The following is an 18,487-nucleotide window of genomic DNA, read 5'->3' on the forward strand; positions in this document are numbered from 1 at the left end:
GTCTCACCTTTTCATTCCACCATGCATTTCCTTGCACTCCCTTTGGTCTTCTCTTCACCCCACACACCACCTCACATGCTGCACAGATTTCCTCTGTGAATGTCTTTCACACACCTACCACATCCCCCATCTGCTCCAAATCATATTAACCCAATCGCTCCTCCACTTCTTACTTATATTCTGCCTTTTTTTCCATCCTCTTGTAACCTATCTACCCTCATTGTAAGAACTTCATTCTCCGTCCTTCCCATCTTCTATTCCTCCACTTCATTTCAACCCTGACTTTCACCACCACCAAGTGGTGGTCAGAAAGTCTATACCTCCAACCTTTTATATGCTCTTTCATTCATTACATGCCTTCTCATTCTCTCATCCACACAAACATAATTAGTCTTTGCTTTCCGTTGATTCGCTTCACCACCCACCTATCTCATCACTCGCCACGTATACCTGTGGATCATTTTGTGCCTAAGGAGTGAATTGGCTATCACCAACCCCTTCCCGGCACAAATGTCCACTAGAGCACTGCCATTCTCATCCACTTCTTGCAGGCACACTCCAGTCACCAACTACTTCATTCACCTTCACATTCCCTACTTTTCCATTGATATCTCCAATTAATAAAACTGTATCATTCCTTTTAAACTTTTCTAAGCACGCTTCCACATTTGTCCAGAACTCATCTTTCACTTATTCTTATCGTCACCTCGAAATCGAAAACAATCAATAATCCCAACACACACACACACACACACACACACACACACACACACACACACACACACTTTTCTCTCTCTCTCTCTCTCTCTCTCTCTCTCTCTCACACACACACACACACACACACACACACACACACACACACACACACACACACACGTACCCTAAATCCTACACACTACTATCCAGTGGCCGTCAAAACTCGCAACACCCCTCAAGTGGCGAATGATTGCGGATATTGCATATTCATAACCTCTTCTATATATTCCTGTTGCAAACCAAATAGATATAAAAACGATATGTATAGTAAAAGAAAAAAAATAGTGGTGAAATATGCAAAATAAATCACCTAGGAAGAAGTGTTAAGGAGCCACTTGTGTTACTTGGAATCACCTGGTCAAAAAAGTATTTCAACAAACTGAACTTCGAAAAAAGTTAAATTTGCGATCCAAACATTTCCTGTTTAATAATATTTATAATTGTTTGCTACTCACAGTCGTTTATGTTTGGTGAACGATATTATTTTTATTATTAGTAAAGACAATGAATGGATTTAATGTTTACCTTTGTGCCTATTTATGTGTTTATCTGTCTATCTGTCTGTTTATTTATCTATCAGTCTGTCTATCTATTCATCTATCTCTGTATATCGATGTATCTATCTTGATACCTATATATGTATCTTTTTCATTCAGTATACCTTTATCTATCTCTCAAATTATCTATCTACTGTATATATATATATATATATATATATATATATATATATATATATATATATATAGATATATATATATATCTTAAATTATATATCTATCTATGAATCTATCTTCATCCACCCATCTTTATATCTATCTATCTATCTATCTATCTACGAATATACTCTCAATTTTGTTTTTGTTTTTCAGTCAACCCCTACTTCCAATTTTTTTTTTTTTTTTTATGAAAGAAGGAATCAAAGGCCAGGAGCCAGCAAACCATTCTAAAAAAAAAAAAAAAAAAAAAAAAAAGAGCCAATTTCAAGATCTATGTATCCATCCACCTACTCCGCAGGTAGTGGGGTGTTCGAAGGGAACCTCAATATCAGAAGGAAGAGGACAATGAGCATTGACTTGAGCAGCGTCTTCATTCAAAAGTTTCGACATTTAAAATGTCATCTTCAGTGATCTAAAAATGGGAAACAAGAATTCTAGTCCAAACACAATATTGTGCAAGTGAAAAACCACACAGAGACATACGGTCTACATATGACGAAAATAAAATAGAGGGATGGGAGAGGATACTGTGTGTGTGTTGATTTGTCCAACTTGCTGAGAAGAGTGGACTCGGGCAAATTGTGGAGTTACGAAACATAAAGAGGTACTGCAGACATACTGTTATTTAGAGATGGATTATGGGACTTGATATATATTGATTCTAGCAATCTTAAGTTATTATTTGATGAAGAAGCTAATATTTTAAAATACTCCTTTATAAGTAAGATATCACAAGATTCACAATGGACTATTAGGCTACTGCTGAGTGAGGAGGGGACCTGAGTCGTCATGATAACATACAGTTCACGTTGAAAGAGAGTCCAACGGTTGTCTCCCATTTTTAGATATCCTAGTTAGGAGAGATATGGGTACATTCATGTGTTCTGTGTTCTGAAAGCCTACTTTCTCAGGTTTGGGTAGCAGTTTTTTTCAGTCATTGTTGCCAAATGTTTAAAAGTCAATGCTGTTAAGACCTTGTTACATAGAGCATTTTTTCTTTCACCTACACATTCTCTATTCCATGATGAGATTTGCTTCCTAAGAAAATATTTCGTAAAAAAATGGCTATAGTGATAACTTGTTCTATCGTCTTGTAAGGATTTTTCTTAACAACCACTACATGCCTAAACAACAAATCTCTACCGCTAGTATGGAGGTAATTTATCTCCGTTTACCCTACTTGGGTGATATTTCGGTTCAAATGAAAAACCGTTTGATTCACAGCCTTGTTAAATTTTATCCTCAAATTGACTTGAAGATTCTACTCAGTAATTCATTCAAAACTGGCTCATTTTTTTCAAGTTAAAGACCCTGTTCCGACCGACCTCCGTTCGTCTGTTGTTTATTGTTTCACTTGCCCAGGTTGCCAGGCCGGGTATATTGGTTGCACAATCCGTGCTTTCAAGGTTAGGACAGATGAACATATGGGTCAGTTGAGCATCACTTTTTTGCATGGTCGCGGAGAGTGTGGACGTGTTTTCTAGCTCTCCTCCAGCATAGAGCTGCCTCGCCGGCATTAGCTTTTGTTTTTTTCAGCCACTAGGGTGTTTTTTTAAATAAAGCTAGGCTAGATAGTACTCATTTTCCTCCCCTCCCTGTTAGAGACACAATAGGTGTTTGTGTCTTTTTCTGAGTTTACCTTTGCTTATCACCCATGGAGGGTCCCCCCCCACTGATCGCTCTGGGGCGTGATTTGACACGGTCAGGCCTCCCTGGAGTGGTCTGAAAGGGCAACCTCGGACATAGGTGTTTGGTCCCAGGTTGATTGTCCCTTGGTCGTTTTCTCTCCTCCTTCCCACTTCCCCCGTTAAGGGGGAGTGGTACTATGTCGGACGCCCCTACTGCCTCCCCCTAGGCGGTCCTGACCGACCCCCGACTGACCCACAGACTGACAGCCTCCAGACAGACAGGCCCCAGACTCGAACCACCCTTGACATTCCTGTACATAATGCACAGTTTGTGACTCTCCACGCTCTCGGTTCCACTTCCTTGAGCAGAATCAATCCTTTCATCATCACGAAAGTGATTGATTACTGTGCTGGGGAGGTGGAATAAGTAAAAAAACTTGGTAATGGAGACCTTCTTATCAAAACTGTAAACACATCCTAGGTTAAAGACTCAACGAAACTGCATAAGTTCCACGAATATGATGTCGAGCCGAGGATCCCGTATTCCATGAATTACTGCAAAGGAGTTATCACATGCAGGGATCTCATGGTTATGGATGAGGACGAGATCATACGGGAACTTGCTCAACAGGACGTAATCAGTGCCCGGTTTATTACTAGATATTCCGAAGGCGTGAGGACGAAGGCTGCTACTATTGTCTTGACTTTTGGCAAAATTTCACTCCCAGACCATGTCAAAATTAGCTACGAAATTGTTAACGTAAGGCATTATATCTCCAATCCACTTCGTTGCTTAAGGTGTCAATTATATGGGCACGGTGACAAGATTTGTCGGGGTTCCCAGTCAGTGTGTGGCAAATGTGCAACACAGGGACATGATGCTGAACACTGCACATCGGAGACGGTACGTTGTTGTCACTGCAAGGGCGCACACTCCACTTCCTCTAGGGATTGTCCCAAGTGGAAGGAGGAGAAGGAGGTCTGCGCATTGAAAGCAACTGAGGGCATTTCCTACTACGAAGCTAGGAAAAAGGTGAAGAAGTTGCATGCAACTCCCACGCCGAATAGGTCCTATGCTTCGGCGGTAATGTCCCATCCCGTGATGTGCTCTGTTGAAACACAGACTGACCCTGAACCTGTTCCTCTTGCCTCACACTCTACTGACGTCCCCACTGCAACTTCCTACTCTCAGGCTGCTGCTGCCTCTCAGTCAGTAAAGCCTAAACAGAAGCCTGACAACTCTAGTAAGAGTAATATGACCACCCTTTCAAAACAGCCACATCCTCATGTCCTTCCTGCTCCAGGTCCAGCGAGGGAGAAAAAGTTTAGTTCTTCCTCAGGGAGCTCGGGGAGCCTAGTTATTGATGATCAATGTATGGAGGTTTCCATTAGTAAGCACCGGGATAGGTCCCCCGGTAGCTACTTGCCTGGTGGCGGGCGGTATAAAAAAGCTAAGCACACTGGCCCCTCTCATAAACCTTAAACTGCCACATTCACTGTGTTACAATGGAATTGTAGGACTCTTGGGAATAAATTTCACAATATAGCAAGTTTGCTATCTATACACAGGCCAGACGTTGTTTGTTTACAGGAGACGCTCTTGGTGGATCACCCAGATCCTCCACAGTTCAAACACTACCATTCATATAGAATATATGATGGTCACGGAGTCGCCATATACACCCACAAATCACACCCACAAACGGAAGTGATTCTAAGTTCTACTCTGGAAGCTGTCGCGTGCAGAGTAAAATTGAATAACACGTATCTGTCTATTTGTTTATCTACTGTCCTCCCCGTGGTCCCATTGATGGTGATGGTTTCACTTCACTAACCCATCAACTTCCTGGTCATAAATTAATTTTAGGCGATTTTAACGCCCATCACTGTCAATGGGGAAGCTTGAGGAGTGATGGCAGGGGGGAGCAAGTAGCCGACCTCATACTGCAGTCAAACCTCTGTCTTCTAAACAATGGTAGAGTGACTCGTGTAGATGACCGCACTGGTAACATGTCATGTATAGATCTGTCCTTGTCATCTCCCGATATACACACTAACATCTCTTGGGACCCATATGACGACTCGATGGGTAGCGATCATTTTCCAATCTGTCTTTCTTATGCACGCGACGATTCTCGGCCTCCTCCACCACCTAAATTTAACTTTAACAAAGCAGATTGGGGGTACTACTCACGGGTCGCCAATCTAGATATATCGGGAGATAACATTGACGAGAAAGTTTCACACCTACAGACTTCCATTATACACGCAGCTGAGGCTGCTATTCCCAAGACATCTACAATTCCAAACTAGCGTAGAGTTTCGTGGTGGACACCAGATTGCCAACAAGCACTCACAAAGCGCAATAGAAGATACAGGATTTTTGAGAAACTGCCAACAGAATCAAACTTTATTGCCTACAAAGCAGCTAAGGCTGAGGCAAGGAGGACAATTAAAGCGGCAAAACGGACTAACTGGCGTAGTTTTGTGTCCACGGTGAATCGCCTCCACCCCACTAAGTCCTCCCCGTGGTCCCATTGATGGTGATGGTTTCCACTTCACTAACCCATCAACTTCCTGGTCATAAATTAATTTTAGGCTATTTTAACGCCCATCACTGTCAATGGGGAAGCTTGAGGAGTGATGGCAGGGGAGAGCATGTAGCCGACCTCATACTGCAGTCAAACCTCTGTCCCAAGACATAAATGTACTAAATAACAAGTACACCCGGTCACCAATCACCACACTTGAGGTGGCCGGGAATGTCATTGGTGATCCCGTGGATATTGCCAATACTATTGCCGACCATTTTGCCCAGGTAAGCAGCTCAGCCAACTATGATCCTCGCTTTCTCCACCATAAGCGTACGGCTGAGCTGCAAAACTTAGCCTTTGCCACGGAAGACGGAGAGACCAGCTACAACTCCGAATTTATGTTAGCTGAACTTCTCCTTGCCCTTAAATCCTGTAAAGGCTTCAGTTCCGGTCCATCCACCATTACGTACGGTATGATCCAGCATCTTACTCAGGCCAACCTGAGTAAGCTGTTAGCGGTGTACAATGAGATTTGGGCGTCTCGCGCGTTCCCAAACTCATGGCACTACGTGCACGTCATACCGATACCTCGCCGAGACGGTCGCCTTACGAGTCTCAGCTCATTTCAACCTATTGCACTAAATGACTGTCTATGTAAGGTCTTTGAAAGTATGGTTAATAAAAGGTTACTTTTTGTTTTAGAGTCGAAGGGTGTGTTAAATGATCAACAGAGTGGATTCCGTAAATACAGGTCCACTCTGGATCATTTAGTGCACCTGGAGCATTGCATAGCCGAGGCTTTTGCCAATCGCGAATTCATGATAGGAATTTTTCTCGATATTCATAAGGCTTATGATATGACCTGGCAAAACGGAATACTACGTAAACTCTATGCTTATGGTTTAAGAGGTAATTTGCCCATTTTCCTTCAGAACTTCCTTACTGACAGAATGTTTTCTGTCAGGTTACCCTGTAACGTAACTTCGAACATATTTGTCCAAGAGAACGGGGTACCACAAGGAAGTGTGCTTAGCCCTACTTTGTTCAGTGTTGCCATTAATGACATTCTGTCGTCCGCTTCTGTCCCCAGGACGATTAGATACTCACTCTATGCTGATGATTGTGCAGTGTGGCACTCTTCCCGCAATGCACAATCCTCGGCACAACAGATTCAACTGGCACTTGAATCTGTTCAGCGTTGGGCCCTGGAGTGGGGATTTAAATTTTCCGTCCCTAAGTGTGTCGGTGTTGTTTTTACTCGTAAACTTAACGTACCTCCTTTGCATTTAACTTTAGATAATCAGCCGATACCTTTTCAAAATTCAGTCAGATTCCTGGGTCTACATTTTGACAGTAGGCTCAGTTGGAGAACACACATTAATCATTTGCTTGCTTCTTGTAGTAAAAAAGTAAACATTCTTAATTTCTTTCCGGTAAATCTTGGGGAGCAGACAGAACGTCTTTATTGATGGTATATAAGTCCCTTATCCGTTCTAAGCTTGACTATGGCTCACAGGTGTATGGGTCGGCATCGGACGCTGTCCTCCGTAGACTGGTTGTACTTCAGAACGTATGCTTGCGTATATGTCTCGGAGCCCTTCGATGTACTCGTGTGGAGCGGTTGGAAGTGGAGGCTAATGTGCCTCCCCTCCGTCTACGACGTGACCACCTGTTATTTTCTTATGGTATCATCACCCACCGTAAACGCTCACTTGGCCTTCCGACCTGTCGGATCCTCCTACAGTGGGAATACCTACTGTATGCGGCCCTCAAGCCGGTGGCTGTGAGGCTTCACTTCCTCTGTGAGGCGTTAGGGTACGACCTTTCTAATGGGGATCAGGTTTTAACATCAAAAATAGTGCCCTGGGAGTCACTTGCCACCACATTCAAAACTGACTGGCTCCCCGTCGCAAAGTAGAAGGCGCCGGAGATGAAGGTACGACAGTTGTTCCGGATGATCCTCATTAGACACCTAGCGTCATTCCACTTGTACACCGATGGCTCTAAGATGGATGAATGTGTGGGTGCGAGTGTGTGGTCTATGAAGTGCCGCATCCGTTTTCGCTTGCCCCCCATACGTCTGTATTCACTGCCGAATTATTTGCCATATATCAAGCTATAGACTTTGCTTTGCGTTCAGATCACAACAGTTTTGTCATTTTTTCGGACTCAAAGTCAGCCCTTCAGGCAATTCATTCATGTAGGACTGATTCACATGAGGTCCTGGGCCGCATTATCAATAAGCTGCATACATGTGCTAAATCCTTCACTCTGATCTGGGTGCCTGGTCACTGCGGTATTCACGGCAATGAGCAGGCTGACGTACTAGCTAAATCAGCTGTAGAACTCGAGGAGACTTGGGACGTTCCTCGTGAGCTACAGTCTAGTCTCTCTTTCGGAAAGAAATAATTTAATCTTCTGTGGCAAAGTCAGTGGACCAACCTGGCAATTCCATCAGTCAAAAGGACAATATGTGATTGGTCCAGTTCCTCTCGAGGAAACAGACAGGAGGAGGTCGCTTTAGCCTGCCTCCGCATGAATTCCACCCTAATAACACATATGTTACCATATATTAACAGACAATTTCCACCGCGTTGTACCACCTGTGACGCGGTGTTATCTATTAGTCACATCCTTTTGTGCTGCAGTAGGTATGCTGGGGAACGTACCTCTCTGGCTGCCTACTGTAGGACAAATGCGCTCCCTTTCACACTTGATTCTGTCTTGGGTGATGGGGACGTTGGTGTGACTAATAAATTGATGACTTTCCTGAAAGAGACCAGATTACTCAGAGTTGTGATTTATTTTATGAATTTGGTTGTGGTTTCCTTATATATACAGTATATATATATATATATATATATATATATATATATATATATATATATTTTTTTTTTTCTTTTTTGTATATAGGGATACGGTTTTTGTACATATGTAAATATGTCAATACACTTTAATAGATTTGTGAACCGCAGGAGGAGGTTACATTTATATAAATGTGTATTATTTTTTTTTTGTTCAGGACCAGTAAATTTGTATTTGTTCTTTTTATGTATTTTTTTTTTACATAAATTTTATGATAATTTGATTATTTTGTAGCAGTATAGTAATGAGTCTACATGTGATGTATAGATGGAAGTATTTGTCCTGGTACTATCCATGTATACTGATGTATTCTTTATTACTTATTGTTTCATAATCATGAATAATAACTTAATATTGGTATGAAATAGATGCAAATATTTCATATCATTATTTTGGCTTTCATGATTATTGATTCTTGCTGGCCTAATGCCCCTTCAGGGTGACGGTAAAAAAAAAAAAAAAAAAGTTGACCAGGACATGCCGACGACTCAGGTCCCCTCCTCACTCAGCAGTAAGAGACCATTGTGAATCTTGTGATATCTTACTTAAAAAGGAGTATTTTAAATTATTAGCTTCTTCATCAAATAATAACTTAAGATTGCTAGAATCAGTATGTATAAAGGCCCATAATCCCTCTCTAATTAACACTATGTCTGTAGTATCTCTTTATGATTCGTATCTGTTTTAATATCCTTTGGGTATTGAAGCGAAGGTCGTGTGACGGCACGCAAGGCCAGCCAGGGCTGGGCAATTCCCAGGCCTTGTCCTCCACCCTTACTATTTTTTAATCAGCCCATACCCCACTGACCGGGCTAAAGTATGGCCTGGCCAGCACTGTAGGACAGATTGATTCTAGCATAGGTGCAGGAAATCTGTAAACAACAACAACAACAACAGTATCCTCTCCCATCCCCCTATTTTATTTTCGTCATATGAAGACCGTATGTCTCTGTGTGTTTTTTTTCACTTGCACAATATGGTGTTTTTTGTGTTTTGACTAGACTTTTTGTTTCCCATTTTTAGATCACTGGTGATGACATTTTAAATGTCGAAACGTTTGAACAAAGATGCTGCTCACGTCGACGCTCGTTGTCCTCGTCCATCCATCTATTTTTATATTTATGTATCTATCCATCTATCTATCTATATATTTATCTATCCATCTCTGTGTATCTATCTATCCGTCCATCCATCCACCTACATATCTACAAGTATCTATCCATCTACTCATCCATCCATCTATCTATCCATCCACCTACATATCCATCTATCTATCGTAACAAACAAGGTGTGTGTGGAGTTAAGTGCTTGTCTCTGAATTCCACCAACACTTACTCTCCTCACAATTGACACACTTCATTATCGTCTATTTTGCAGTGTTACGACTTTCTTTATTCAATTCGTACTTTACAATGGTGGTAGTAGTAGTAGTAGTAGAAGTAATGGTGATGGTAGTGGTGGTGGTAGTAGTAGTAATAATAGTAGTAGTGACGGTAGTAGTATCAGTAGTTGTTGTAGTAGTAGCTGTGGTGGTGGTGTTGGTGGTGGTGGCAGTAGTAGTAGTAGCAATTGTAGTAGTAGTAGTAGGAGTAATTGTAGTAGTATTAGTAGCAGCAGTAGTAGTAGTAGTAGTAATTGTAGTAGTAGTAGTAGCAGTAGTAGTAGTAATAGTAGTAATTGTAGTAGTAGCAGTAGTTGTAGTAATTGTAGTAGTAGTAGTAGTAACAGTAGTAGTCGTAGTAGTAGTAGTAATTGTAGTAGTAGTAGTAGTAGTAGTAATTGTAGTAGTAGTAGCAGTAGTAGTAGTAGTCGTAGGCGTAGTAGTAGTAGTAGTAGTTTCACGTTCGGAACAGCTCTAGGTCTTGTGTTCCCGCTGACGCCATTTTTGTTCCAGCTGCCGCCATTTCGTTCCCTCTGGAGCCTAGGAGTGTCAATACCGTGGTCCTGAACCGTCTCATGGTGGGGTCAGGTCTACTCGTAGTTCCAGTGGCTGGGGGGGGGGGGCCGTCTATTGGGTCCGGCTGGCTGGCGGGTCCAATATAGAATTCGTCCCTGTGGATGATGCAGTTGTGATGATGATGTGGAGGAGGAGGATGGTGGTGATGATAATGAATGATTGTGATGATGATGACGATGATGATGATGGTGACGATGATGAGGAAGAGGAAGAGGATAAAAACAATGAATGGTGATGATTGCTCTCCACCTCCACTATCATCATCTATCTATTCTTTTCACACTAACTTGGAGAGAGGTGCAAAAGAGGGGGGGCATATAACGGGAGAAGAAGGACATGGAGGAATGATAATTATTTTTTCTCCTATCCCTCCCTCTCTCTCGCCTGGCAACACACACACACACACACACACACACACACACACACACACACACACACACACACACACACGCACGCACGCACGCACACGTTCATAACACCCCTCAAATCTACACACAACACACTATCACATTAATTTACACACACACACACACACACACACACACACATACACACACTTCTCTTCTCATATATTAATAGGGTCCAAGTGGGGCACAAACTGCTGCATCTTCATAATATACATAATTTTCAATATAAGGGAGTAATGTTTCGATGTGTATAAAGAGAGGTGTCTTCACCCCCATTGAGGTCTGTGGTAACACATTTTGAAAATGACTTTTTTCCTAGGGACTTGTTAAGGTTTATTAGTAGACCAAACACTTCGTAAAAATAAAAGGAGAGGAATTTTTGTTTTATTCCTGATATTTTTATAACACCGAATAAATAATAACAATAATTCTCTATAAAGCAGTATATGAAAGTTCCATCTGTGTCCTGATTGGCTAGCTATGACGTCACTAGCTCCCCCCCCCCCTCGTACACGTGTGGCTGCTGGGTTGTGGCGGGTCGCGGGTGAACTGTGGGAATTCAGTAATTTCAGTGTGGACCCTGACACGGAGGTGGATGAACGCCATGGCTCCTTTCGCTCTGCTCTGCATATTATTGGCTGTCCTTCCTACTTTGAGTTCAGGTACGGTAATGTATGACGTTTTTTTGAGATTCGTGATGTTAAGTGCCTTTTGAAATTTCGTTATAGCTATTCACTAGCGGTTTATTCTCCCCGCACATCGATATCCTCTCGTCTTATAAATGCAAACTTCGATATGGATTTTTAAATTGATATTTCGTTGCAAATTTTCCTCAGCGGCTTATTTTGATCATTGCACATTGATATGTGCTTGCATTAGTGCAGCCTATTTCAATATTAAACAATATAAATAACGCTCAATACTGCAGAAATGTTTAATGCAAAAAAAAAAATAGAAGACGAAGAAGAAGAAGGAGAAGAATACACAGCTAAAGAAGAGCTGTTACGAATCCTGCCATACCACTAAGAGTAATAATATACAGTACATTACGTATAATATTGTTGGTTTTCACACACACACACACACACACACACCGCTCGCTGGTGCAGTGGTAACGTTCTCGCTTGCCATCTGGTAGACGGGAGTTCGCGCCTCGCTCAGGTTGCGAAAAGTTTCACTGACGAAGTGGGTGGTTACTGTCACCCTGGAGCAAGGGGACGGGTGTGTGCGTGTGTGAAGGTCACAGCCTTGCCCTTAGATCGGACTATATGAGCTCTCAGCTCCCTTCCGGGAGGGTAAAAGCTGACGATCACGACCAGCAAGTGATCCTGACCGACCCGGTGAATTACACACACACACACACACACACACACACATCTTTTTTTGTGTATGTGTCATTTTTCTTATGTTTGGGTCGCGGTATTCTTTTACTTTATTATTATTATTATTATTATTATTATTATTATTATTATCAGTCACTATTATTATCATTCAATCCTACGTTGCCCCATGGGGAGCTAGGAGCCCGGGGCTAGGCAAGTTGGTCCTGACATATGAGAGTTACCAGCCTCACTCATCCCTGAGTGGCATTACGTGAGCATTAAACCCCTACCATCCCTTGGATATAAACCTTCACCATCTCAATCCGACTGGAGCGCCGTAATTTCTCACTAAACCACCAGGCGCCAAAATTTGGTTATATGGTTACCACTCAGCATAGTAAATGGTTTCTTGGTGTACAGGAAACCATTTGGCCTGTCGCTCATCGTAGAGTTACCCGCAGGCAGAAGAGGAAAGAACGAAGGAAACTAGAAAGATCAAGGAAGGAGTGTAAAGTCACTCATAGGCAGAAGGATGAGGAAAGAATGAAGGAAAGAAAGACAGGAGAGGATGGAATGAAAGAAGGATGGAGGAGAGGACAGGGCAGACACCCGAGGGAAGCACTACTATTATTATCTCCACAATTACATATTCCATATGGGGGGATATAGGAATCTCCCCTGTCCGTCCGTCTTTCCGTCCGGGCCTGTATCTCGTAAACTACCAGGTGGATTGGCTTCCTATCACACAGAAAGATAGAGTATGTGTCGTAGTTGATGCCCGTATAGGTAAAATTGCCATATTGTCTGTACTTCACGAGCTATGACCATATAAGGAAAAATCTGTCTTGTTACATCCTCCAAGGAGGTTGTGTTTTACCCCGCATTGATTGTTGGTTTGTCCGTTTGTCTGTCTGGTAGCAGGATTACTCAAAAAGTTATGAGCGGATTTTGATGAAATTTTGTGGAAAGGTGGGACGGATCCGGATCTGGAGTATCCCGCACAATATCTCCAAAAGTCTGCAATGAATTTCAGTGACATTATATGGAAAGATGGTCAGTGGATCAAAACCGAACTGATTAAATATGGGGCGAATCCGGATCTTATATCCACTAACACGGATCCGGATCCTTTTTAATGACAATGGTACTGGCGGAGGTATGCGTTCTCTGTGCGGTTTCTAGTGTTATATTTTGGTCACTTATTGCTGGATTATCTTCATATCTTACAGAAGGATAGAGTATAAGCCCTGGTTTATTTCCTTTTATAAATATGAATTTGCCACATTGTATTTTACGAGCTATATCCATACAAGGAAAGTAATCTGTAAATAGTTGTATCTTGGAAACTACTTGCTGGATCATCTATCATCTTAACGTCTCAAAGAACAAGAAGCGGTGTCAAGGCACAGCAAACCCGTGGCCGGCTGTCATTTTAGTGCTGACGTATAAACACAACAGGATATCTTGTCAAAGATGTCTCATATAAAATTTGGAGTAAATCGGGTGAAAATTGACGATTTTAAGACCATTTGAAATGTTAGGCCTGACACCAGACATTGACCCCCCTACCGCTAACCGGGGAGGTGACCCCCTGATGTAATGAGGCATGTTATAGGATACAGATTTGAGAGATGAACCTTTAGAGGTTGGTTTCATGTGGATATGACGTATTTGAAAGGAGTTGTGGTGAAAAAAAAACATTTTTTGGGGGGAGGGGGGATACAGCCTGGGCCTTGGCCCAATTTGGCCCAAAATTTAAACATGTAATAGGCGTTCACACTGAAAGTGTGGAACGTGTTCGAGCGAGCGAGCTAGCAAGTCAGGCAGTGCTGAATATTGTCTCATGTGGCTCATCATCTTCCTCTGATTTCCTGATCCGAGAATACTAAAAAGATCTTATTAGATTACACCAAAACAATTCCCTCACACTTCCTAAAACCAATACTCCTCATGTATTAATTTTAGGTCAAGGGCCAAACAGGAGATATTTGTTTTGAAAAGGCAAAACCTGGTTGCTCTCAGCAATCGTCGGAAATTTCTGCTGCGCTACTCACGCAGCCTTAGACCGTTACTTCTTGCGCAACCGGCTGTTACGCTAATCTGCCCCCAAAATTAAAATATCCTTTCCTCGGTTTACGGAAAAACTACTGGAAATTACGGGTTGTTTATGAAATTAAAATAATTGAGGATTGTGCCATTTCCAAATTCGTGTCTGTCTTCCTTGTAACTTCATAGTTGGCTGAGATATACAAAAAAAAGTTCACTACTGTACTACAGAGTTTTCCTCCCGACCCCTGCCACCATTTCTTGCTGATGCGATAAATCTTTCGCTCGGGTACATGTGTCGGGGGTCCAAACAGTGACTAAATTTGGTGTTCTAGCTCGCTTCACTCGCTCGAACAACAACTTCTATTATCATTATTATTACTATCACTCACTGCTATTATTATTATTACTATCATTATTAATATCATTGTCACCATCACTACTACTATTATCACTACTACTATTATCATTATCACTACTACTATTATCGTCACCACTACTATTATCATTATCACTACAACTATTATCATCACTACTACTGTTTTTATTATCACCATTACTATTATTATCATCAGTACTACTAATATTATTATCATTACTACTATTATCATCACTACTACTATTACTGTTATAACTGCTACTATCACTACTACTACTATTATCACTACTCTCATTCTCACTACTACAGTCGTAATCACTACTATTATTATTAACAATACTGTTATTATCATTACTACTGCTGTTATTATTATCAGTACTACTATTATTATCACTACTACTGTTATCGTTATCATAACTTATCATTATCACTACGACTATTATCACTATCACTACTGCTATTATTATTATCATTACTATTACTATTATCATCACTACTACTAATATTGTCACTACTACTGTTATTGGTATCACTACTACTATTACCATCACTACTACTACGATTATTATCACCAATACTGTTATCATCACCACTACTATTAATTCTATTTCCTAACCCACGACAGGTCGTAGCGATGACATGTGTGATATCTCTCCCTGCTGCTACAGACTTTCACCCGACCTATGTTTCTGCAAATCATCCTGCCTGTACAGGAGGAAGAGGTTGTCCGGGGAACCCACCACGACCACAACGACAACGAAGACGACCAGTACGACTCGAGGTGACCTCAGCATCGGCAGTGTGAGTAGTGGTAAAGGTCGTCGTGAAGCCCCCAGTGGTCGTCGCGCAGTATTGCAGTCGTAAGCAAGAACTCGGCTCCATTATCCTCAACAAGAACGACAAGAACACCAACAAAAACAACAACGAGAATGAAAAATAAACAAGAACAAAGAACAAGAACAACAGTACCACCACAACAACTACAAAACAACAAAGTAAAAACACAGGAAACAAACAGCAAAAACAATAACAAGAAACCATCAACAACAAAAACAATAACAAATATAATCCTTTCACCTTAGCTTTGCCCAGATTTTCCTTTTACAGGAAATTTCACATAGCTCAGTGGCAGAATAAGACAATGCTACGGTTCCACATCCTTCCCATAGCACTTCTTCATGACTAGCAATTCGAAGGGGTCAATGAGGACTATATATCCCCCCCCTCCTCGTTCCAAAATTCCTTCTTGCGCTTAATAAAATAGCTTGGATGTGATATGGATTACATGAAAATAAAAGAAAAAAATGCTTCTCTCTCTCTCTCTCTCTCTCTCTCTCTCTCTCTCTCTCTCTCTCTCTCTCTCTCTCTCTCTCTCTCTCTCTCGCCAGATATATCGCTCAGAGAGTGAAATACCATGTCTCAATATCCTGTGTGGTGTGGTGTTGTGCGGGTATTACTGACTGGTGTGGTATTATCCTGTGTGGTGGTGTGGTGTGATTGCTACTGACAGGGGTGGTATTATCCTTTGTGGTGGTGTGGTGTGGGTTTATATTATTGACGTGTGGTATTACCCTGTGTGGTGGTGTGGTGTGATGTGCTGTGGCTATTATTGACTGGTGTTGTATTATCCTGTGTTGTCGTGTGGTGTGCCTGTTATTGACTGGTGTGGTATTGTCCTGTGTGGTGGCGTGGTGTGGCGTGGGTATTATCGACTGGTGTGGTATTATCCTGTGTGGTGGTGTGGTCAGTGTCGGTATTGCTGATTGGTAGTCCTATTATAGACGGAGAAATCCAGACAGCAACAGCCCCCTTGCTCCTTTCATGCTGTCTGGTAGAGAGTTTAAAAGGTTGGGGGTAATAGGAAGAGGAAGAGGGTGACTGAGGGCGATAGTTCCTCATCTGACATACGGGGATATTGATGATGATGATGATAATGATGATCGTGAGGAAGAGGAGGAGGAGAATGATGAAGATGGTAATGGTTGTGGTGGTGATGACTGTGGATAATGAGAACAGGAGGAGGAGAAGGATAAGAACGGTATTTGTGGATATTCCGCAACACCTCTTCGTTGGCAATTTAAAATACATTTTTTTAAAGAGACAATGAGTGGAGAAAGGAAAAATAAAGGCAATTAAAAAAAAATAAGTGCATGTGCCTAAAGGCATCCTCAAGTCATAAAATAATTATAACAACTGGATTTTAATAAAAATTGATTAAATGTTTGCGGGAAGCAACTCCCAGTAAGTGAATTCCAGAGAGTAGCAGTTCTGGGGATAAATGAATTTTTATAAGCAGAGGTTCTGCACTGCGGGGGATATAGTGTAAGTTCATGGCAGCTCCCAGCTGCCTGAGTATTTCGGGAGAAAATGTGAAGGGGAGGCACAATTGAAGCAAGTTTGTCAGAGAAGTTACGGTAAAAATACCGGTAAAATATTGCTAAAGATGCAACGTCTATAACGTACTGATAATGGAGGAAGGTCCTGCGTAATGGCAGGATTATTGATTAATCTAATGGTATTTTGTCCAAGTGCGTCAACGCAACCGCTTCACATCCACCCCACAGTGGAGAACAGTATTTGATCTGAGAACGCACATGACTTCTGTATATCGTGGCCAACTGCTCGTCAGTAAAGGATTTACTAACTCTGTAAAGAAGTCCCAAACTTTTAGAAGTATTTTTAGCAAGGGGCTTAAAATAAGCAGTCAACCTCAGGTTTGTGTTTAGTGTGACACCCATGATATCAACTGTAGTGGATATGGGAATATTGACATCATAGAAAATTATGTGGGAGGCTGAGGGATTCTTTCTGTTGGAGAAATTAATGTATTTATTTTTCTTAGCATTAAATGAGACCAGGTTTGTTTGTCCCCATTGATTAATTTCAGAAAGGTCCTGGTTCAGAGAAATTGCTGTGTTTATTTGGGAATTTATAATATCAAATTGTGTAAAAGAGGTACTAAATGTGAAAGAACTATGAAAGGTCGAGTCATCAGCATAAGAGTGTATTGGGTTGTGAGTGACAGATAGGAGGTCATTTATATGAATGAGAAAAAGGATTGGCGCCAAAACTGATCCCTGAGGTACGCAAGTATTTATGGAGTGAAAGTGGGAATTAATTCTATCTACAATGACCCGTATTTTTCTATTATGAAGACAAGAAGAAATTAATGGAGCAAATGATGCAAGGTCATAGTGTGACATCTTAGACAAAAAGGCCCGGTGCCATATTTTGTGAAATGCTTTTGAAATATCAAGTGCTATTGTGTGTGCTTTTACCATGCTGATCTATTGTTTTGTTAATCTAATGGGTAAGAAGGCAAAGAATGACTACAGCTGAACGTTCTTGTCTAAATCCAAACTGCGATCATTGATTAATTTATTGATTTCTAGGTGCTTGACTGTGTGTTTATTAATTAGTGTCAAACACTTTACCAAGAACCAAAGTTAGTGCAACTGGTCTATTCAGTAGTTTGATGGATAGAATGGCCTGCTTCTTAGAAACAGGATGGATATATATTTGCTTCTTTCTAAGAGGCTGGAAAACTTGAGGTACATATGCATAAGAGGAATAATTTTGCCTGCTCCATGAGCCAACACTGGGAAGCAATTTTTAAGTACTACTGAAGGAACTTCATCGGGACCAGTAGCTTTATCTACTGAGAGATTCTATAATACATCTTGTACGTATCTTGTGTGAATCTTCAAAGGGTGTGTTTTAGGGGAATCAAAATCAAGTACAGAAATACTGTGATTTTCTGTATTTAGGGTTGAGTTTGTTGACAAAATATCAACAAGAAGGTTGGCTTTTCCACGTGGGTGACTTACTAGATTTCCACTGGGGGACTGTAACAGTGGAATGGAAGATGTGGTCGTAA

General features: G+C 41.4%; 1 long non-coding RNA gene across 1 annotated transcript in view; it reads right to left on the reverse strand.

The window, feature by feature from the left end:
- LOC145407887 (uncharacterized) overlaps nucleotides 1–18,487 on the reverse strand; it is a 563,348-nt gene that overhangs the window by 446,759 nt on the left and 98,102 nt on the right. The gene's annotated exons all lie outside the window — the stretch shown is intronic.

Source organism: Coenobita brevimanus, chromosome 74 (assembly GCF_032717465.1).
Source record: "Coenobita brevimanus isolate Jiangsu-jjx chromosome 74, ASM3271746v2, whole genome shotgun sequence".
In the NCBI taxonomy this organism is placed as follows: domain Eukaryota; kingdom Metazoa; phylum Arthropoda; class Malacostraca; order Decapoda; family Coenobitidae; genus Coenobita; species Coenobita brevimanus.